The sequence below is a fragment of the Triticum urartu genome, chromosome 1A (genome assembly GCF_056163025.1).
Source record: "Triticum urartu cultivar PI428250 chromosome 1A, HENAU_Tu73, whole genome shotgun sequence".
Classification (NCBI taxonomy): domain Eukaryota; kingdom Viridiplantae; phylum Streptophyta; class Magnoliopsida; order Poales; family Poaceae; genus Triticum; species Triticum urartu.
The window spans coordinates 141472907-141496710 of record NC_141873.1 but is presented as its reverse complement, the minus strand read 5'-3'; positions in this window follow the sequence as shown (position 1 = coordinate 141496710).

The window sequence follows — 23804 nt, the reverse complement described above, 5'->3', positions numbered from 1 at the left end:
GTAAAATACATCACCAAAAAGTGCTAGACGTAAAATGCATCAGCCACGCCACGGCCGCTCCGACAGATGCTGTAAGTACTGTTCACTCTGGACTTAACTGAAGAAAATGAACTTCACAGTCGAAACTGAATTTTACTGTCGAAACTGATTGAACTAGTAATAGAGCATTGCAATAGATGTTTAGGGTGTTCGAGCACTAGTAGCAGAGAAGCACTGATCTAAATCAGCAGACGCTCGAGCAGGGAACACACTAGCAGAGAGCAAGTCGTGCAGTAGCACCGCGAGCGAGTGCTAAAGCAGCAACTCCTGGAGCTGCCGAAGGTCGTGCAGCAGCAGCAGCAGCGCAAGCGAGAGCAGCAGCACGAACGAAAGCAGGAGCAGTGCAGCAGCGCGACCAACAGCAAGAACAGAGCCGCAACGCGAGCGAGAGCCGGAGCAGCTGCAACTAGTGTTGTTGTGGAAGTCGCCGCCGAGGAAGCAACGACATGGGGGAGAGACGTCGTGGATGATGTGGTCGGCGACGGCGCCGTCGATGGAGACATGCCATGTCTGCTCGGTATCGAGCACCGGCAGCCCCATGAGATCGAATAAAAGATAAAATGCAGCGGTGAGTGCAGAACCTCCTTGGTGGCGCCGAGTTGGCCTCGTCTTCATCGGAGAAATTGGTGAAGGTGATGCGGTTCCAGTGGGGCAGGTCAAGACGGCGCTGTGGGGATTGAGGTGGCGCGATAGACGAGGTGAACGTCGGGGCAGCTCCTTGGAGGTGGAGGACGGGGTGGCTGATCCGGTGGGACGACAAGATCGACAACGGATCCTCATCCGGTGCGGTGGATGAGGGACGGCGCGATGTTGTGGTGGACGGCGTAGTCGGGGAAGAGTCTCCGGCTGGGCGGCGGTCGGGAGGCCGACAGAGGAGCGTGGGGTTTCGCGGGTTTTGGCAGCCTCGGTGTACGAATGGGGGGGGGGGCGAAGGGGGAGGGGAGCCAAGCTTAGGGATGCGCTTGTCTGAAATGTAGGGTAAGTTACTAGCGTACCCCCACCGGTTTTGACACCACGATGTGGAGCTTCATTTCCGGCTGAGGGGTAGAAGGGGGATTTCGCGTGTCTGGGCTGCGGGAGCGATTTCGAATGAGGAGGGAGTTCTCGTGCGCATCCAAATTTCGGGATAACAAGGCGCGGCGCGGGTTGAAGAAGCAGGAGTTTCAAAGCAGGTGAGACAAAAGATACTCGAGCTTGAAAATTTCAGGATAACAAGGTGCGGATTCCTTGTTCGGCAGAACAAACCTAACGTGTAAAAAAACAATTCATACAAGACACAAGAGAGTCATGTCCCCTTTTACTATATTGCTATAGATGCCATTGAAAAACTACAAGAAAAATGTAAAAAAAAGTCGGGAGAACAAGATTACCCTGCGCAGTACCAAATCGATTCGCACTTCCCTCAACAACAACAAAAAACAAATCAATTCCCACCAAAGAAAGAGTAATGTCCCTTTTTATATGATTACATATGCCATGATCTCCAATTTCAATTTTTGAATCCACGTTATGTTGAATTCGAATATATCGTTAGGTGACCTTGCGGTTTATAATTGATGTAGTCGTACATTTTGATCTTCCATCATATATGAACATTTTACTCCACCATGTGAACATATATATTTTCGTCTACCACATGGACTAAATTTGAATCAATTTTCCTTATTTGAGTACGATTGTTGTCAAGTTATACAATAATTTAAATATTATCTTGATAACAAAAAACATACATATAGCAGTAATCATATTTCACTATGAACTACACGTACCATACGCTCTCCAGTTCAAATATTTGTATCCATTTTATGTTGAATTCAAATCATAGTACATTATTGGTCTAGGTAGCGAGATGTTTGGGATAATCTAAACCCTGTTTTCATACGTATAATTTTTGGCCGAATTGGGACAAGTTTTGGTATAAGCCTCTTGCAAAACCGGAGATTCTCTCAACAAGCCTCGTGGTTCCCAGAGGGAACGTGTCACCTTTGTGTGCGAAACAATATACGCTGCCTCCCCCTTGATTTTATTTACAGAGGCAACATAGAACTATATGAGTGCCCTGTTAAATTTTGGAATTATTTCGGGTTCATTTGGCCTTTTTATACATTAATTGAGTTTCTGGACTTTTAATGTGCATAATCTAAATATGAATTGCATGCACATGCTCCGATGCACCAAAGTGGGTTGAAAAATCACATGTGTGTCCTTGGTTAAATTTCTATGTCCCATGGAAGAAATGAGAATGAAATTCAAAAATCTGGGCGTCATGACTCGGCCAAGAACATCGAGAAACTTTGATTTTAAATTCATGTAAGTCCAAAACTCGCCTGGAAATCATGAAACTTGGCATGGTGTCATGTCATGGCACTAACATGTTGTGGTAAAAAATTGGGCCGATTTGGAAGCTTGTGGTTCTAAGAGGGAACATGCCACCTTTGAGTGTGAAACGATATACGCTGCCCCCCCCCCTTGAGTTTCTTAACAAAGGCACCATAGAACTACATTAGTGGCCTGTTAAATTTTGGAATTATTCCGGGTCCACTTGTCATTTTTTATACATTAATTGAGTTTCTGGTCATTTAATGTGCATAAGTCAAATTTGAACTACAAGCACATGCTCTCGTGCACCAAAGTTGGTTGAAAAAATCACATTTGTGTCCTCGGGTGAATTTCTAGGTCCCATGCAAGAAATGAGAATAAAATTAAAACATCTGGGCATCGTGGCTCGGCCGAGAACATTGAGAAACTTGGTTTTAAAATTCTTGTAAATCCAAAACACGTCTGAAAATCATGAAACTTGGCATGGATGTCATGTCATGGTGCTACCATGTTGTGGTAAAAATATTGGCCGAATAGGAATGGATTTTGGTATAAGCTTTTGCAAACCGAAGCTTCTCTCAAGAAGGCTCGTGGTTCTGAGAGGGAACGTGCCACCTTTGAGTGCGAAACGATATACATTGTCCCCCTTGAGTTTATTTACAAAGGCAACATAGAACTACATGAGTGCCATGTTAAATTTTGGAATTATTCCGGCTTCTTTTGGCCTTATTTACACATTAATTGAGTTTTTGGTCATTTAATGTGCATAATTCAAATTTGAACTACAAGCACATGCTCCCGTGCACCAAAGTTGGTTGAAAAATCACATTTGTGTCCTCGGGTGAATTTCTACTCCCTCCTTCCATCTATATAGGTCCTAATGCGTTTTTCCAGGCTAACTTTGACCAAACGTTAGAGCAATAATATATGACATGCAACTTACACAAAGCATACCTTCAATTTTGTATGTCAAAGGAGCTTCCAATAATATAATTTTCATAGTATACATCTCATGTGCTATTAATCTTGTCAATAGTCAATGGCTGTCTTGAAAAACACATTAGGCCCTATATAGATGGAAGGAGGGAGTAGGTCCCATGCAAAAAATGAGAATAAAATTCAAACATCTGGGCATCGTGGCTCGGTCGAGAACATTGAGAAACTTGGTTTTAAAATCATGAAACTTGGCATGGTGTCATGTCATGGTAGTACCATGCCGTGGTAAAAAAAATTGGCCGAATAGGAACAAATTTTGGTATAAGCTTCTTGCAAAATGGACCTTCTCTCAAGAAGGCTCGTGGTTGTGGGAGGGAATGTGTCACCTTTTGAAGGAAATATGCCCTAGAGGCAATAATAAAGTTATTATTTATTTCCTTATTTCATGATAAATGTTTATTATTCATGCTAGAATTGTATTAACCGAAAACATAATAAATGTGTGAATACATAGACAAACAGAGTGTCACTAGTATGCCTCTACTTGACTAGCTCGTTAATCAAAGATGGTTATGTTTCCTAACCATGGACAAAGAGTTGTTATTTGATTAACGGGATCACATCATTAGATGAATGATCTAATTGACATGACCCATTTCATTAGCTTAGCACCCGATCGTTTAGTATGTTGCTATTGCTTTCTTCATGACTTATACATGTTCCTATGACTATGAGATTATGCAACTCACGTTTGCCGGAGGAACACTTTGTGTGCTACCAAACGTCACAACGTAACTGGGTGATTATAAAGGAGCTCTACAGGTGTCTCCAAAGGTACATGTTGGGTTGGCGTATTTCGAGATTAGGATTTGTCACTCCGATTGTCGGAGAGGTATCTCTGGGCCCTCTCGGTAATGCACATCACTTAAGCCTTGCAAGCATTGCAACTAATGAGTGAGTTGTGAGATGATGTATTACGAAACGAGTAAAGAGACTTGCCGGTAACGAGATTGAACTAGGTATTAGATACCGACGATCGAATCCCGGGCAAGTAACATACCGATGACAAAGGGAACAACGTATGTTGTTATGCGGTCTGACCGATAAAGATCTTCGTAGAATATGTAGGAGCCAATATGGGCATCTAGGTCCCGCTATTGGTTATTGACCGGAGACGTGTCTCGGTCATGTCTACATTGTTCTCGAACCGTAGGGTCCGCACACTTAAGGTTTCGATGACAGTTATATTATGAGTTTATGAGTTTTGATGTACCGAAGGAGTTCGGAGTCCCAGATGAGATCGGGGACATGACGAGGAGTCTCGAAATGGTCGAGACGTAAAGATCGATATATTGGACGACTATATTCGGACATCGGAAAGGTTCCGAGTGATTCGGGTATTTTTCGGAGTACCGGGTAGTTACGGGAGAAGCAATGGGCCTTGATGGGCTTTAGTGGGAAGAGGAGAAAGGGCCAAGGGGCTGCTGCGCCCCCCCTCCCCTCTAGGTCCGAATTGGACTAGGGAAAAGGGGGTCGGCCACCTTTCCTTCTCCTCCACTTCCTTCTCCCTTCCTCCCCTCTTGGTGGACTCCTACTAGGACTTGGAGTCCTAGTAGGACTCCACATCCTGGCCGCACCAACCTTGGCCGGCCTCCACCTCCTCCATCCTTTATATACTGAGGCAAGGGGCACCCCATGAACACAAGTTGATCCTCGTGATCGTTCCTTAGCCGTGTGCGGTGCCCCCCTCCACCATATTCCACCTCGGTCATATCGTAGCAATGCTTAGGCGAAGCCCTGCGACGGTAGAACATCAAGATCGTCACCACGCCGTCGTGCTGACGGAACTCCTCCCCGAAGCTTTGCTGAATCGGAGCCCGGGGAGCGTCATCGAGCTGAACGTGTGGCAAGAACTCGGAGGTGCCGGAGTAACGGTGCTTGGATCGGTCGGATCGTGAAGACGTACGACTACATCAACCGCGTTGTGCTAACGCTTCCGCAGTCGATCTACAAGGGTACGTAGATCATACTCTCCCCTCTCGTTGCTATGCATCACCATGATCTTGCGTGTGCGTAGGAAATTTTTGAAATTACTACGTTCCCCAACACCTTTGTGTGCATAATTCAAATTTGAAATACAAGCACATGTTCCAGTGCACCAAAGTTGGTTGAAAAATCACATGTGTGTCCTCGGGTAAATTTCTAGGTTCCATGCAAGAAATGGGAATGAAATTCAAAATTCTAGGCGTCGTGGCTGGGTTGGAAACATTGAGAAACTTAGTTTTTTAATTCCTGTAAATCCAAAACACGCATGAAAATAATGAAACTTGGCTTGGTGCCATGACATGGCACCAACATGATGTGGTAAATTTGCAGTCCGATTTGCGAAGGCGCACACATTAACAATCAACAAAGTCATTTTGGAACAAGTGCTGTCACATTACAATCGGAAACACAAGTATTATTGAAACCGTGGGTGTTCTACTTACTAGTACCATTTACGTGCCGCCACGCGTCCCCATTTTTTATTAGCTAGGAAGCGTCGTGCAGGGTAGCTATGTGAGTACGAGAGGCGTGCGATCAGACCCCTACACGTGCTTATTGGGAGGAGAGCCCTTTGACCTCCATCTGCCGTCCACCTCTCTCCCAAGGTCTCCATTAATGGTGCCCGAGCCTCTGTTTAATGGCGTGGCTATGTCTCACTCGACTGAGATTTAAGAGAGAAAAAAGAAAAATCTAAAAGCATGGATCTTGATGTAAGATCCGACGGACCTATATAGCATCTACTGTGACTTATAGCAAGACTGAGGAATATATTAGGACGATTAAATTTTTTTGATCAAAGAAGGGCTTGCCCCTTCCGATTTTCATTACTGAAAACCACCACAATTCACAAGAAGTTCAGCACAACTCCAGCCTAACACGAAGGACTAAAAGCTACCAGATTGAAATCGCAACATCCCAAGAGGCCAACAAAGGCCAAACATCCGTGCTAGAACCCAACATTTCACAACCGACGACACAATCCACATCCTAAACCGATTATTACATCAAAAGAAACCAGGAAATTAGTCTCCACGGCGAGCGGAGATGAGCTCTTTCGTATCCTCAAGACGCTGCTTGAGAACATCAACGGATTCCTCCACCAGCCTTTGGCGCTCGTTGCGAAGCATGTCATTCTCATCCATAATTTCTTCACCAAGGCACTGGTCTCCTCCTACAGGTCTGCACTTCGGACAATCTTCTCCCTCAGCAGGTCGCGCTCGGCCCGGAGCCTCTCATTGCCCTCCCTTAGTTGCCGGATGACGCCGGTAGCCTGTTCAAACGAGGCTATCATGTCGTCCTGCAACCTCGCTGAGCCAGAGATCTGATCCATCTGGCTATGGACGACCGCATGCATGCGCCTGTAACAGTCGTCGCCTTCCCACGAGAAATTTTCCCAGGCCGCCGCGGCGTGGCGGGACATCTCTGCTGCATTCATGGCGCGGCGGACATCTCTGCTGCTTTCGCGATGCGGCCGGACCAGTCTGCTGCATCGATGGCGCGGCGGGACCTCCGTGCTGCTTCAGCGGCGCGGCGAGACCTCTGTGCTGCTACTTCCGCGTGGCGGGACATGTCGGCTGCTCTCGCAGCAAGGCGGGACATCTCTCGTGCTTCCGCTTCCATGCTCGCCTCTCCCTAGTGGCAATCTCTCGACCCAAAACTCATGCTGGCCATGGCAGATGCGAGGGAAGGATGCTGAATGACTTGTTTGTTTTTTTGGATGAGGAGTTGAGGAGGAATGTGCAGTCATCTTGGCATACTAGTATTTACAACCAAGTACTAATACGCTCCTAAGTGGGAAACCGTTTAGGTTGTGATCGGTGTGAACAGGTTTGCAATTCAATATAGCATGGAGTAATTTGGAATGTGACAAGACACAAGTTCAAAATTTATTGATGGTTCTAGTTTCGAAGTGCGGCACTATTCCCGGATGGAGTACTTTTTCTACTCCCTCCTTTCCGGTTTTATAGGGTTTATCTCAAAATTTTAGTTTTTCCATTTTATAAGGCTCAATTTGGTTGTTCCCCAACACATATTCAGATTCCAAGGTGCATTAAATCATTGCATGCAAGTATTAAGAGAAAATTGACCAATGCATGTACTTTATGCATGCATGCATTAAACCTATCTCTCGAGACTTCTTGCACGCACCACCGTGCCACCCACAAAAACTTGTACTCTGAGTTTAGTAGTACGTTATATAGGAAGAGAAGAGGTGCACGCACGCACTCGTCCTCACACACGCGTCTGTTTTTTCTCGAAAAGGAGGATGATGACCCCCGGCCTCTGCATCTGGGAGTCACACACGCAAATTATTGAAATATATCGAGTGCAGTGCTTTGATGTGTCGCGTCAACTCGTACATCAACAAGAAGTTTGATTATCCTCTCCCTCGCGGACTTAACTGCACCTGCCTTTGGCTGTATGACAGGTTGGCCACACACCTGTAGGGCCCACCTATCATACACGCAAAGACAGGAGCATCCCTCCCTCGCCCATGAGCGTGGTGGCTGGCAAGACTAGGAGAAGCTTTCGCTACACGCTCTCCCTCCCGCACGCGGTGGACATGCAGCAGTTCAATCGGTGTCAGATGGCCAAAAGCGTACTGTAGTACTCCTCCAGTGAAGTAGTATTCCATCATTGTTCGACTTCCCGAAGAGGCGAAGAGCCAAGCACAGCCCAGACGCTTGTGTGGAAGTTTCATGTGTATAGTAGTCTAGGATAGCGTGTACCATGCTTGTAAGCTTAAAATCGTTGGGGTCTGCTCCATGCTATGTGGCCGTCTCGAAGTTTTTTTTTAAATAGTCTTCTGTCCCTACCCGAAAACTACCGCGCGTACTGCCCGGGAAAAGCCCCGCCCTCAACTTTTAACTACGCGAAAATAGTTCGAGCTTGTTCGTTCTATATAAATACAGTACTTACTGTATGTTTATTCACCCGTGGGGTTGTTCAATGAATGGAGGGGCGGGGAGCACAAGTGAACAATACTGTAGTACTACTAGTAGTAAGTAGGAGTCGTACAGTAGTCACCTTAAATAGAGAGTTTCTTTTCTTTAATGCCACGTACACAAATTGAAACGCTTGTTGTGGAGAGAAAAAAGATAATCACTCCACTATATATGGACGCAGGGGCCTGAGCGCTTGCTTTACTAGGGTTGCTCTCTTCATTCTCTCATCCCCTCCAGATATAAACAAGACAGCGGTAGCGACATTTTCTCTCTGCTCACCGCTGGTCACAGATCCGGCCAGATCCCTTCGGCATGTGTGTGTAGAGGACTAAAAGGTGCATCGTTCACGCGGTCATCACCGCCGAGGGAGGAAACCCACAGCTGCCAGAGGGGCCCGATCCTCTACCCGTGCTGTTCTCTCCGACACATGGCCGACTCGGGAGGTCCTCTGACCCTTCTTCCTCCCTGCCGCATTGTCCGCAGATCCGACCTGCCGCCACCGACATCCCGGCGACCCTCATGTATAAGTTCTTCGAAAGCGGCCTTGCTCTACTGCCCCAGCTCCCCACATGTCTGCATGTGCATCTTTTTCTACTCCCATCAGCTCTTCCAAAGCCACCTAAATTTTTAGTATTATTAGAGGTAAAGCTACTTCATGCATTCGAATCTAGGGCTTTGTTCAAACAACGAAGAAAGGGGGGAAGTTGTAGCATGAATCTAGGACTTGATTCAAAGAGGAAATAATATGGTGAAAGTAGTAGAGACCGGATACCCAACCGGTCTCTTGGTTGAAAAGGGAAATAATGGGAAAACGCAGTACAAACTGGATAAGGAACATATCTATTATTGGTTGAAAAAAGGATAGAAAGTGGCGGCTGGTGGACAAGTCAACAGAGTATGTCCAGGATTAGATTTGCTGCCATCACATGGTAAAAGGTCTCCAGGATTAGATTTGCTGCCCTCACATAGTAAAAGGTCTCAGGATTAGATTTGCTGCCCTCACATAGTAAAAGGTCTCCAGGATTAGATTTGCTGCCCTCACATAGTAAAAGGTCTCCAGGATTAGATTTGCTGCCCTCACATAGTAAAAGGTCTCCAGGATTAGATTTGCTGCCCTCACATAGTACAATGGCACTCCTGCTGTTTTCCCCAGTATGATAAGTAAGTTGCTCCTTTACACTGCTGAGTGTCCTGGTGTCCCCACGGTCCCATGCCCTTATACCAACTCTTTAGCTGCTGTTGATTTACTGTGTGTGGTAAACAAGCAATGCCACCATTAAAGTAATCCCATATTTGAGGAATCTCATTGTTGATCATAATGCTTCTAGTAACATGAAGCATTGCTGACATTTTAAAATTTCTACTGTCCTTGCGTGACTGCCATGAACATAATTAAGATGCTTCTTTTCATTTTGTATATGTTTCGTATATTCTTATTGACCAGCAACTGTTTACTTTCTATATTTTTGTGCAGATAGGGATATCTATTTCACCTTGTTGCTATTGTGACCTTTTGGTGAACTGCACAAAACACTTTTTTTGGAATGAGTGTCTTGTCTAGTTCAACTAAAATGTCACGTGGGCAACATCCCTCAATTTTGGTGGAACTGCACAAATGGTGATTGGAGTTTCCAAAATCTCCGTCAAGTTCTGCTGGTAATCTCGTGCAACATTTTATTAGCCTTTGCAAGATGGAGCCATCACTGTCACCACAATGGCACTTTATTTTAGTGGAACTGCACAAAAGGATAAGAAAATTATAGTTGCACCTTACATGAGCCGGACAGCCAACCTTAATGTTCCTCAATTTTAGTGCAACTACTAAAGAAGAACCTGCCAGCTCACAAGAACAAGTACTTCTTGCTAGCTAAATGATGCAATCTTTGCTTCATTTTAGGTGAACTGCAGAAAAAGGCGCATGAATTGAATCATGGAACTCCAGGCAGACCTCATCCAAGTAGAGCTGGAGGTTGAGTTCAAGGACGCCGCTATTAAAGTGAAATCATGCTCTCCTATCTCCTTGTTTGTGCTGTGCAAACATGCTGTGCAAACAAGAATACTCAACTACAGATGTTGTGACGGTCAAGAGCATTCGCCAAGTTCTTCGATTGTATGACATGGCTAGCCAAGATGGATTTAATCCCGATATTCACTATCAAAAGGCTCTAATGGGTTGGTTCTGAATCTTGCAAGCTGGGAATCAGTGAGATGTGTAGGCATCTTTGTTGTACTTATTATTTGAATCTTATTTGTTGGTTCTGAATCTTGCAAGATGGCAATCAATGAGATGTGTAGGCATCTTTGTTGTACTTATTATTTGGATCTTATTTGTTGGTTCTGAATCTTGCAAGCTGGGAATCAATGAGATGTGTAGGCATCTTTGTTGTACTTATTTTTGGATCTTATTTGTTGGTTCTGAATCTTGCAAGCTGGGAAACATGGCATGATGATGCAGAGGACAACAATCATAACAAACAGTTCAAACTTGGTAGTATTATCTTTGTGAAAGTGCGACAAATGTGCTGATCGTGTGCGTCCTGAGAATAATAATTCTAATTATTGTGCATGTTGATCCTGTGGCACTGATAGAACGAGCGAATGCATTGCCTGTTTTAAGTACAAATTTCTATTAAAGCTAATTAAATTTAAGTAAAGTCACCACTAACTCCTATTATTACAGTACCAATACATACCCGCTCGTGAACCGACGTGTGGCCGAGGGTGCATCTTCTGTCGGGCGTGCAGCGGACGAGGGAGGGGTAGTAACTGTTTTCGCCTGTACACACTCAGCTTACTATTGAATCCAGTTCCCGAAGAGCTGAAAAATGAATTGTTGTCGCCGCCTACACACTCGTTCACTCGAAGAGACTCCAATGGCGACCCGAGGGGTGAGCCTGCTGGATATGGACTTTAGCAAGGAGTTCCCCTTTGAGTTCGCCGTTCAGTCCTATGGCTGCACCAAGTTGAATGTGATGTACACCAACGATACAGACTCGGTGAAGCTCTGCCTCGCCTCAGTCCTATGGCTGCACCAGGTTCTGGAGCATTCGCCCGTTTTATCGGCAGCGCCGACTGCACCTTCGCTACGGTGGAGAGAAGGAAGAACGCGACGATTTGGCCATCTGGTGCAACAAGCTTGTCGACATCCAGAAGCAATACAAGATCATCAGCAACAGGCAGGAGAAGGACTCCGTGGTTGACCTCGCTGAGACCATCATCGACCCCTGATACGCCAACATGAAAGAAGACGACCTGAACACGTGGGAGGTACCTCTGAATCTAGCCTACATAACCTGTGCGGCCAAGGACGCATACACATGCTACGACATGCACATGCAGATCTTGGACATGAGGGCGTGTCTGCTTCCCGTAACCGACGAGTACATGGACAGCCGCAGCGTCATGATCAAGCGTGCCAGGAAGGTCTAGATGTTGTACTTTATCTGTTTGTAAGCACCTTTATCATCTGAGTGTTTCATGCATTAGCCTATGTGTCGTAATTATCTGTTTTGTCCGAAATATTTCTTTTAAGAACCCAGTAACCTGAATGCTTTTTTAGTGGCTATTTTCTTATGTATGTAAACTAGTTCACTTGTCCGTAAAAAAACTAGTTCACTCGGTTGCCGTGCTTTGAATCTCCTTCCTCCCAACATATTCCCCTCCTCAGGTGGACCCAGCAGGTCTCTGAATTTTCTCCCACTTTCTTTTTCAATGTAAACTGAGTTTTCTCCCAGTACTTTCCCCTAGAACCAACTCAACTGTCCCACGTCTAGCCTAAAAAATAATAATACCCGACATACTATTAACTCATCAAATTAAAATGATATTTTATTTCGTAAGTTGAAAGTTCTTACAAAATAGTAATAATAATTGTTTATATATAACTTGGCAAGTTAACTCCTAGTGATTGCGTACATAAGCTTGCAAAGATTTTACTGATGCGCAATCATGTGTTTATGTATTTATAACATTTCTCCGTCTAGCCCAACATGATATTTTCACCCAGCCCAGCAAGTCTGCGGATTTCGAGAAAAATGCAAATGGGATTTAAACGGGCTGCATAGATGCTACATCATTGTTTCACCCAGCCCACCAAATGGACTAACAGCTGGGTCCACGGCCACAGCCCAGTTTTTTTTGTGATTTGCCAAGTCGCTTTGTCAGGCCTGTTGGGCTACAAATCTTTCAAGACGAGGAGAGCTTCATTCAGCTGGCCGAGATAATGGCCTATCAGTAATGAGAAATGGGCAGTACATTTTTAAAACACATCAAACCGACAATTAGTTTCAAATATCTTTTTTTCATTTCGAGATTTTAAATTACATTATTTTTTATGCATGGAGAATTTGTTGGATTTTATATTGATATACATTTATTTTTAAAATCAGTTTGAATGTGAGTCGAAATTTCGGGATTAAAAACAGTTCAGACCGCACCGAAATATGCAATATTTCCTATAATTTTTTAACCATGGCCACAATATGGGTTGTAATGCTAACAAAAAGAATATGGGCTCCAAAAAAACCTTAATAATTAGCAAATGGGCTGTAAATTATTAGAAATAATGGCAGATGGGCTGTATGCTGTTTTCCACAGATTTGAGGCTTTCTAAAAAAAGGTTGACGCACCAGTAGTGACTGTTGGATGGCCATCCAACGGCCATCGTGCTTCTTCAATCTCTGCTCTTCCTGCTCCGGCCGCTCAAACAAGCGCCGGCGGGACTGCCTGCTCCCTCCTCCCCGCGGCCGGCTCTGCTACCGCGCAGGCCTCACCGCCCCACCGTACTCCCATCGCTGGCCTAGCCATCCCTCTACTCACCCACACCTGCTGTTATTCTCCGACGACGGCAGACGAACCAGTAAACCCTCGTACAGTCGTACTCCCCTCTGCATGGGAAACAACTGCCGAGTCTTCCCTGCCTCCATGTCATTCCCTTCCTAGGCCTCGCCGTCGTCCACCGCCCTGGTGCTCTTGGCGCGGCCTGGTCAACGTGGTCAACGACCGACATGCATCTGAAGTGGACTGTACGTGGAGAGGCCGACAGCTGGGTCCATGGCCGCACACAAGGAAATCCCTCCTTATTACGCGCAAAATACTGATTCCTCCACCTGACATCAGGGACCCACCGAAAAGGGCCTCTGTATTTCATGAAAAAAACGTTACCGGCGCTGGCAGCTCGGACCCACCAGCTATATCTTCGCACGCAAGGAAGTGCCTCCTTATTACGCACAAAAAATGAATACTCCCCCTATTAGCTGGGGCCCAGTATAGTGGCAGGCTGACTTGTGGGCCTACTAAGTTGACGGGGACAGAGGGCTTTGTCAACTTAGTCAATATGCACGATTCTAGCTCCAGTGACCGTACGATGTCCATCCAACGGCCGTAGTGCTTCTTCAACCTCTGGTCTTCTTGCTCCAGCCGCCCAAACCAGCGCTGGTCGTGCCTCGTGCTCCTACCTCCCGTGGCCGGCTGCGATGCGACGGAGGCCTCACCGCCCCCTACTACTCCCACCGCTGGCCAGGCCATCCCTCTACTCACCCACACCCCCTGTTATTCTATGGCGACGGCAGCCTCACACCGCAATGAACCAGTGAACCCTCGTACTCCTCTACGCGTGGGCATCCACTGCCGCGTCTTCCCCGGCTCCGCGTCTTCCCCTTCCTAGGCCTCACTGTCGTCCACCATCCTGGTACTCTCGGCGCGGCGTGGCCAACGTGGTCAAGGAACGACTTCCATCGGATATGGACTGTACGTGGAGAGGCTGACAGCTGGGTCCACGGCCATAGCAAGGAAGTGCCTCCTTATTACGTGCAAAATAATTATTCCTGCACCTGACAGCGAGGACCCACCGGACGGGCCACCGTATTTCGCGAAAAAAACGTTTGCCCCTGACTGCTGGGACCCACCAGCTACATCTTCGCACGCAAGGAAGTGCGTCCGGGCAAAAAAAAACGATTCGCCCCCCTGACTGCTGGGACCCACCAGCTACATCTTCGCAGGCAAGGAAGTGTCTGACAGTCGGGACCCACCTGGTCGAAGCGTACGTAGCGTTGTCATTCTGGTCGCGAACATGTATGTACATATATACCGGTGGATGTAGAGGCGCGCACGTGTCGTAGTAGAGGCGTGTACGTGTTGTAGTAGAGGCGCGCACGTAGCATGTACACGTACGTACAGCGGCCAGGGTGCAAGAAAGAAAATACGGCCACATATGTGTACATATGGGCGGGGTCTCGAACGCCTACTCGCGCATACGTACGGCCAGGGCTCGTGTACATGGCTGGGTCGGAACAGAGCAATAGCGTCGTCGTCGTGTTCATGGGGAGGCAACGGAATGCGTCGTGTTCATCAGGAGGCAACAGAACGCGTGGGAGCCAACCGGCTGGGTCGAAACGGAATGCGTGGTCGTGTTCATCGGGAGGGCTTGGACAGAACATGCGATGGAAACAAGGCCTGAACGGGGTCCTGTTGATCGGGAGGGGTCTGGCGTACCGCAAAACGGAGGAAACGGACCTCCCACGATCGAAACGGGGGTCCTGTTGATCGGGAGGGGTGTAGCGTACCGCAAAACGGACGAAACGGACCTCCTACGGTCGAAATGGGGGTCCTGTTGATCAGGAGGGGTGTGGCATACCGCAAAACGGACGAAACGGACTTGTGTTGGAGCGCTACGGTCGAAACAGGGGTCCTGTTCATCGGGAGGGGTGTGGCGTACCAAAAAACGGGACTCCACGGGATACTGTTCATCTCCACCGTCGACCTCCTCCAGCCTCCACGGGCTACCGTCGACCTCCTCCAGCCTCCACGGGCTCCTGTTCATCTAGCCTCCACCGCGCGCTACTCCACCGGCTACTGTTCAACCACCCCTCCACCGTCTACTGTTTATCCAGCCCTCCACACCACGGGGTCCTGTTCAACCACCCCTCCACAGGCACCCCTCCACCGTCTACTGTTCTTCCAGCCCTCCACCACACCACGGGGTCCTGTTCATCTAGAGGCAATGCCACCGCTCACTGTTCATCCAAACCCCCCGCAACGCTCACTGTTCATCCCAGAGGCAGCATCGCTCGGCTTCAGTTAGCAGCAGTAGCGAAGGAATCGCTCGATCAGGTTCAGTTAACACCCATCGATCGATCGCTCGGGTTCAGTAACGCATAGCCTACAGTGCAATCGCTCGGGTTCAGTTAGAGCCCAACGCCTCGCTCGGGTTCAGTTAGAACCAATGCCTCGCACACGCGCGCGTACGTGTACGAGAGAAACGCGCATCGCTCGGCCCCCGACCTCCCACCGTAACCGAGAACTCCCCGAAATTTTCCTCCCCATCGCTTCTACCACGGTTTTTTCCATCATGGACGACCCAAAGAATGTCATGCAGCTGCGTCTCCGGCCCGCCAGGACGAAAAGCCCATTTTCTGTCATGATTTTTTGTCATAGAAGTAGGAGCCCACCACATCTGCGATGATACCGGCTTTTGTCACAATTATCGTCATAGAAGTGTCATATGTATGACAGATTTTTTTTGTTCGGCCCAAAATGTCACAGATGTGTCTTTTTTATAGTGAAAGGATTAAGAGAGATATAGCGTAAACTTGAGAAGGACTTGAACGAACCACCAGTAGAATTGGAAGGAACGAATAAATTGATATGACAACGAAGGAAGAGAAATCTTGAATGAACCATCATAAGAATTGAAAATGAATGTAGCAAAGGCACAATTTACTGGGGAAATTGGAAAACGAAAGAAGGTACTTGAGGGGATTTAGATACATGAGAAAGGAGAGATCATGAACTGATTAGAGGACATTTGAACGATTCACCGGTAAGATTTGGAGAACGATAGCTACACGCTGAGAATGAATAATTATGAGATGATGGGCTCCGAAGAATCAAACTGAAAAGACTCTTGGATTTCTCCAGATGGGTGAAAAGAATTCTCACAATCGAAAACAATTATGAGAGGATGGCATGAAGCTAGCACCATGAATCTTTGGAAGAACGGGTAAGGATTTAAGAGGAACTCCTCTTCGGTCTTCAAATCCGAGAATGACGACGGGAAACACCACCATGATAATTGATGAGACACTCCGGGATGAAAATTAGAAAGGTTGAACCAATGATGACAATAATTTGACTGATCTTCAAGAAAGACATTTGACTGATGACAAATCATTCTTATGTCAAACTTTGAAATGAATTTGAGGATAACTTCGGAAAAATTAGAAGACTCAGGTAAGATCCTGGGAAAAGACCTGTGGGTTAGGGCCCACTCAAAAGATACACCATTGAATGAATTAAAAGAGAGAATGCGCCGGTTAAATTAAATGGCTTAAATGGGATAATAATCTCCAAATAGTTAAGAATGCAAACATGAATCTTCTGAGATATCTTCAGCACTTCAGATATGAATAGAGAGAGATGAATGATTAAGAGGTGCACCGGTATGAGAAAACATTTGAATCAGGGAAAATGGTATGATCGACAAAGCTTGAATTGAATCCACCGGAGAAGAAAAGAATGAATAATAATGAGCTTGAAGCTTCCTTAGCATCTTCATGAGAATCGCTGGCTAAGAACATTGACGGAAAAGAATGGAGAGACTCCCCATCAATAAAAAGATACATGATTAAGAAATCCGAGTCCTTGAAGAAACAAGGGGTGGGAGGGTGGGGAAAACAAAGGCAACTTGGCCAGATGGAATAAACATCGTTGAGAAAACTTAGAGTTGATCTTGTGGATGTTGAAAATGATCGGATCCACTTGAATAGGAGCACTTCGGATGGAAAAGAATTGGCATGACAATCTCGATAAATTAGAAGGATTAATGTTCACATAGGAATATGAGAACACCGCTTAGGAAAGGTATGGAATCAACACTTGACATTGAAGCAACTCGAATACCACAACTCAAAGACAAAACAAAGGATTTGGCTTGCAGAATAAGCCGGAACAAACATATGATAGAGATTTCATTCGAAGTTTTCATGGTGGGGCCCACACGGGCTCGATCGTACAACACCACCATGTAGAAGGCAGTGCACATGACATACGAAGCGTCGCCGAGTCAGCATAGCCAAGGAATCTTTAAGACACAACAAGACCACTGTAAAACCAACCATGGATAGGCGGACCACTAGACGTCGAACCCCAATTTCATATCATACATCTGCCGGAAAGATATCCTACGTGATACTTGAATTCCCACCTATAAACTCCCGAAACTTTCTGGTTATGCAATCAAGTGTTGGGGATACAGGGGAAGCATAATATCTCACCCAAACTAACAATACCTACATCCAGCTGTATCCATCCTTCAACACATAACCAAGAAAACTTCGGAAATCGTGTACCTCAACCTTCGAAAAGCATCCGTTATACGAGTTATAGCAATACTCCCGAACTCCTGCCCCAGTACTGGGTGGCGTCGAGGTTATCTCACCAGCAACTGCATAAAAGAGATTTTCGATGTCGGCGAACTCAGGTATTCCAGAACTGCAACGATAAAATTGTGATGACAACACCTCAGAGCTCAACTCCCCGGGACACTGCCACAACCCCTAAATGTCAGGAGGCACCAAGAACAATGTTCTCGTCACAAGACTATCAGAACGATTTCAAGATACCCGCCTGATCCTAAAAAAATTGTGAAATTTGAGGAGAGAAAAGTAAAAAATTCTACGTCAGGAGGCCTCACTAGAGCGACGAAGGGACCGAGGAGTAAAAAGAATCCTACTCTCCGATATATATAATCCTAAGACTCAAAACATTTTGTTCTAGACTCAACAACGTTAGCGATTCGATCAAGCAGGGGGCTCCTAAGTCGAGGATGGCTCTGATTACCAACTTTGTAACACCCACAATGCGGCTATATCTCCCACGTGTCGGGGCACGACTTAGAGGCAGAGCCGCATGGTAGGTTTGTCACAAGAGGGGTAATCTTCACACAATCCCACGTACTGAATAAGAAAGGGATAAAGAGTTGGCTTACAATCGCCACTTCACACAAATACAAGTTAAACATACATTATCCAGAATACAATCAAGGTCCAACTACGGAACCAAAGTAAAAGAAGACAACCCCAAATGCTAGATCCCCGATCGTCCCAACTGGGCACCACTACTGATCAACCGGAAAAGACACATAACAACGATCAAGATCTTCGTCGAACTCCCACTTGAGTTCGGTTGCGCTACCTGCGCTGGTATCAATGGCACCTGCAACTGTTTGGAAGTATCTGTGAGTCACGAGGACTCAGCAATCTCACACCCACGAGATCAAGACTATTTAAGCTTATGGGTAGGATAAGGTAATGAGGTGGAGCTGCGGCAAGCACTAAGCAAGTATGGTGGCTAACATACGCAAATGAGAGCGAGAAGAGAAGCAATGCAATGGTCGAGAAGCTAGAAGTGATCAAGAAGTGATCCTGAAACTACTTACGTTCAAGCATAACTGAGGGAGTCCTGGATTAGGGGGTATCCGGACAGCCGGATTATATCCTTTGGCCGGACTGTTGGACTATGAAGATACAAGATTGAAGACTTTGTCCCGTGTCCGGATGGGACTCTCCTTGGCGTGGAAGGAAAGCTTGGCAATACGGATATGTAGATCTCCTTCCTTGTAACCGACTCTGTGTAACCCTAGCCCCCTCTGGTGTCTATATAAACCGGAGGGTTTAGTCCATAGCACGAACACCGACAATCATACCATAGGCTAGCTTCTAGGGTTTAGCCTCTTCGATCTCGTGGTAGATCAACTCTTGTACTACTCATATTATCAAGAACAATCAAGCAGGACATAGGGTATTACCTCTGTCAAGAGGGCCCGAACCTGGGTAAACATCGTGTCCCCTGCCTCCTGTTACCATCCGCCTTAGACGCACAGTTCGGGACCCCCTACCCGAGATCCGCCGGTTTTGACACCGACATTGGTGCTTTCATTGAGAGTTCCTCTGTGTCGTCACCATAAGGCTGGATGGCTCCTTCAATCATCAATAGCGATGCAGTCCAGGGTGAGACTTTTCTCCCCGGACAGATCTTTGTATTCGGCGGCTCCGCACTGCGGGCCAACTCGCTTGGCCATCTGGAGCAGATCGAGAGCTACGCCCCTGGCCACCGGGGTCAGTTTTGGAAGCATAAACCACATGGCCGACATCCACGGAGACTTGATCTTCAATGGATTCGAGCCCTTGCCGAGTGCGCCGCACGGTCACGATGACCATGATCTAGCTCTACCATCGGACAGTGTTCGGGAGATCGCACCGGCGACCGCTCTGACCCTCAATTCGGAGCCAATTGCGCCATCCAAGGACGGGTGAATAGACCCCGCCATGGAGGCCGCACTCTCAGCGGCGATAGAGCCAAATACTAACTTCACCCCTAACGAGAGCCGTGTCGCCGAACTGCTGGATCCTTCCCCGGCCACGGACTCCGAACCGCCTGCGCCCGTGCCTATCGAATCCGACTGGGCGCCAATCATGGAGTTCACCTCCGCGGATATCTTTCAGCACTCGCCCCTCGGCGACATACTAAATTCATTAAAGTCTCTCTCCTTGTCAGGAGAGTCCTGGCAGAACTACGTCCGGCAGGATTGGGATGCGGATGACGAAGAAATTCGCTGCCCACCCACCACCCACTTAGTAGCCACTGTCGACGATTTGACTGACATGCTCGACTTCGACTCCGAAGACATCGACGGTATGGGCAACGACGTAGGAGACGAACAGGAGCCACTGCCCACAGGGCACTGGACACCCACTTCATCATATGATGTATACATGGTGGACACACCGAAAGAAAACGACGACGAGGAACGGAAGGACGCAGCGGAGGATCGTTCCCTTGAGAAGCAGTCAAAGCGGTGGCGTAAGCGCCGCTCCAAATCCCGCCTCGATAGAAACAACGATCATATAGACCCAGCGATAGAGCAGGGTGAGCCAGCGGATGACAAACATGGCATTAAACCACCGTCCGACCACGGCAACGCGGAGAATCAAACCGAACAACCCGACTCCGGCGAACATAATAGTCCGGATGACATCACACTGGACAGGCACCCGGAGCAACAGAATACCCATCAAAGGCTTGTTGCCACTGCGAGGAGTCTGAAAAAGCAGAAGCAAAGGCTCAGGGCTGCATAAGACACACTCAGAATCAGATGGAGTGAAGTACTCAACACTGCAGCAAAATACGGCGGTAGTCGCCACACAAAGAGCTACCCGAAGCGAAAGCTGCTACCTGAATTCGATGAGGAGGCCTTCGATCCCCCACAATCAAAAAACAAAACAGCCATCTGGTCGGATAGACGACCTCGTGGCCAACATACAGCGGCAAACGACGCCGCACACAAGCCAGTACACGATCCACGTGAGGGCTCGCATCAAAAGGACGGCGCAACCAGATCCATCTACGGGCGAAGCAAGCGCGCTCCAGCACGCAATGCAACACAACAAAAATCTGAACACGATGGTACACCCAAATACAGGGGTGCCGCACACCCCCTATGTTTCACCGATGAGGTGCTGGACCATGAATTTCCAAAGGGATTCAATCCCGTAAACATAGAGGCGTACGACAGAACGACAGACCCTGGGGTCTGGATTGAGGACTACATCCTCCATATCCACATGGCTCGAGGAGACGATCTCCACGCCATCAAGTACTGACCCCTCAAGCTCAAAGGGCCATCTCGGCACTGGCTTAAAAGCCTCCCCGAAAACTCCATTGGAAGCTGGGAAGAGCTCGAAGACGCTTTTCAGGCAAATTTTCAAGGGACCTATGTCCGACCACCGGATGCAGACGATTTAAGTCATATGACTCAACAGCCCGGAGAGTCAGCCCGAAAGCTTTGGAATAGGTTTCTCACTAAAAAGAACCAAATAGTCGACTGTCCAGACGCTGAAGCCTTAGTAGCTTTCAAGCACAGCGTTCGAGGCGAATGGCTCGCCAGACACCTCGGCCAAGAAAAGCCGAGAACAATGGCAGCATTAGCAAGCCTCATGACCCGCTTTTGCGCAGGCGAGGACAGCTGGTTAGCCCGATGCAGCACCAGCGACCCAAGTACATCCGAAGTCAGGGACAGAAACAAGAAACCATGACGCAGCAAAAACAAGTGCCGGAATAAATAAGACAGCCCGAAGAGCATGACGGTAAACGCCGGATTCAGAAGCTCCCGGCCAGGTCAGCAAAAGTTGCCCTCCAAAGGCAACAGAGACGAACTGGCCAGCGTAAACAAGATTCTGGACAAAATATGTCAGATCCACAGCACCCCCGATAAACCTGCAAATCATACCCATAGAGAATGTTGGGTCTTCAAGCAATCTGGCAAACTCAACGCCGAACACAAGGGGCAGGATACACCAAGCGAAGACAAGGACCAGCCTCGCAAGCAAAGCACTGGGGAACAGAAGAAATTCCCACCAGAAGTCAAAACAGTAAACGTGTTACATGTGATAAAGGGGAGAAACAAAGCGGCACTCCTAGAGACACATGCCCCAGGGCCTATCACCGCGGAGTTCTGCCACTGGTCGTCCCAACCGATCACCTTTGACCATCGGGATTACTCGGCAAGTATCCGGCATGCAGGATGGGCTGCCTTGGTGTTAGACCCGATAATTGACGGATACCACTTCACATGAGTCCTGATGGACGGTGGCAGTAGTTTAAACCTGATATATCAGGACACAGTCCGCAAAATGGGGATAGACCCAACAAAAATCAGCCATAGCAATACTACCTTTAAAGGAGTAACGCCAGGCCCAGAAGCCCATTGCACGGGCTCCCTGCTACTAGAGGTTATATTCGGCTTTCCCAATAACTTCTGTAGCGAAAAATTAACCTTCCACATCGCTCCGTTCCAAAGTGGCTATCAAGCACTACTCGGACGCGAAGCTTTCGCTCGCTTTAACGCAATACCGCATTACGCTTCTCTCATGCTTAAGATGCCCGGTCCACGTGGCATCATTACAGTAAATGGAAATATTGAGTGCTCCTTGCGCGCGGAAGACCGTGCAGCCGCCCTGGCAGCCGCACACTAGACGGCCTCACCAACTAGAGCATCTAACAGGTCGTTAAGACCATGGACACAGTTAGACGAGTCCGGTGCAGCTATATATAATTGATGCAGGTTTGATGGCTATACCCCTATAACAATACAAGGGGCTCAACGCGTGTAAACAAGTGACAATTAGGCTCAACCTTCCTCATCCTGAACTGTACATGGTTTATTTAGTATAACCTACCTTTTTGCACGACAACTTTTCAACTAAGTTCCTATCTTTTACAGATGACCATCATGCTACACCCGTCCAGGATACGGCACAACGGAGACACAGGCGCAGACATGCAGCAGGGACCCGTTTCAAGGATTATTTTTAGATTAAGACCCTGCGTAAACCTTTTTTACCGTCTCTTGTTGATACACATCCCCCGGATTCTCAGTACAATTGAGAAGGATGCTGACGTATTGGCATGTGGCCACGTCAGAATATTGCACGTACCTGGACACCAGGGGCTTATTACAAAGGGCACTGTTTAAGCCCGGTTTACATCATAAAGACCGAATACCTTAGGGAGTGTTCGGCGTCATGAGTTTGGCCTTATATGCATCAGCTCCGAATCATGTCTTTGGTCAAATGTTGGGTTTGCCCGGCTCCTGTGTTTTCCTACCTTACGTTCCGCTCTATCGGCTAAGGCAGCACCAGGAGAACTACTGCGATTGTGCCCTGGTTCATCCGGACGAGCACCTCAGTAGAGAAAGCCGAAAACTGACTGTCATGATATAGTGTGAGACTTGTCAAGCACTCGATGACCTAGCGGAATCTTCGGGATTCCTCCGCCTTAACGAAGGGCCGTTTCCCAGCCAGGCATGTACGCGCCCCGAATTCAGATGAGCGCGGAGCCCCCAGGGGCTATATAGTAGCCCCACTGTCAAACTCCTCTGGCTAAGTGAAAGTGTTAAAGCATTATAGTCCGATTGCCTAGTTCGCTGCGCTATCACCTCCTTAATGGACCAAGACGTTGGATCAAGTGTGAACATGCGTCTTCTGCGAACACCCCCGCATTATATGCATGGGGGCTGAAGCCGACGACTGCCATCTTTCAGGTTATATACATATATACATAAACGGCCGCACAGGAGGCATCATAGCACTTTCGGGCAAAAGTATAAATACAACCTTGATAAACTCAATAAAACATTGTTTTTACAATGGGAATACATGTCACTCAAACATAATATTCTTCGAGCATTGAACCTCTACCGAACGAGCGCCTTCAAGAACTTCTTCAAAGTAGTGCCCGGCAGCCACTCGGCCTATGGACAAACCCTGTGCCGCAATAGTGGTGGCATCCATCTCCGCCCAGTATGTTTTGACACGGGCAAGGGCCATCCGCGAGCCTTCTATGCACGCCGACCTCTTTACAGCATCGATGTGTGGCACATCACCAAGGAATTGTTGCACTAAGCTAAAGTAGCTATTCGGCCTTGGCCCTCCTGACCTCAAATGATCCACAACGGACCTCATG